The following is an 854-nucleotide window of genomic DNA, read 5'->3' as shown; positions in this document are numbered from 1 at the left end:
AGAAACAACTCTCACTTTTGGTCCCCTCTTCAGGTATTTTTCTAGATACGCCAGTAACCATAACCTACTATGCATTCATGACCAAATACCAACTGAGCTAAATTACCTTATTGTTTTGTACCATCGTCGTCGTTAACACCCTTTTCGCAATAGATATATAGGCCCATAGTTTATTTGGTCTAATAGTTATGTATGAGGTGCTTAATTTTGCTTAATAAATAGGGGTAAATGAATTTTATTGGGGGAGTAAGTGGTAACGCGTCGGAATGTTTGTCCCAAAACATTGTTGAAACCACCAAAAATGTCCAAGAACACAATAAAAGCTCAAATTTTCAATCAATTCTGATGAAATTTACTGTGATTATTGGATTTGATAAGCTCAACAGTACAACAATGGATAACCCAGAGTTAGGTGATGTGTGGTGTTTCTATACGCAAACAACAGTACAACTGTGGATAACCCAGAGTTAGGTGATGTGTGGTGTTTCTATACGCAAACAACAGTACAACTGTGGATAACCCAGAGTTAGGTGATGTGTGGTGTTTCTATACGCAAACAACAGTACAGCTGTGGATAACCCTGAGTTGGGTGATGCCTTGCTGTTTCTATGAACTTTACATTTAGATGATGTCTTGCTCTGACCTGTAAAGCAGTGGGTAATACGGAATTAGATGTTGTCTGGTACTTCTATGAACAGTACAACAGTTGATAACCCAGATAAATGTGATGTCTTGCTGATTATTTGAACAGACAACAGTACAGCAGCGGATAACCAAAATATAGGGTGATGTCTTGCTATTTGTATGAATAGACAACTGTGTACAGCAATGGATAACCAAGAGCTAGATGATGT

The sequence above is a fragment of the Lottia gigantea genome, assembly GCF_000327385.1.
Source record: "Lottia gigantea unplaced genomic scaffold LOTGIsca_36, whole genome shotgun sequence".
Taxonomy (NCBI): Eukaryota; Metazoa; Mollusca; class Gastropoda; family Lottiidae; genus Lottia; species Lottia gigantea.
This window is presented reverse-complemented; position numbering follows the sequence as displayed.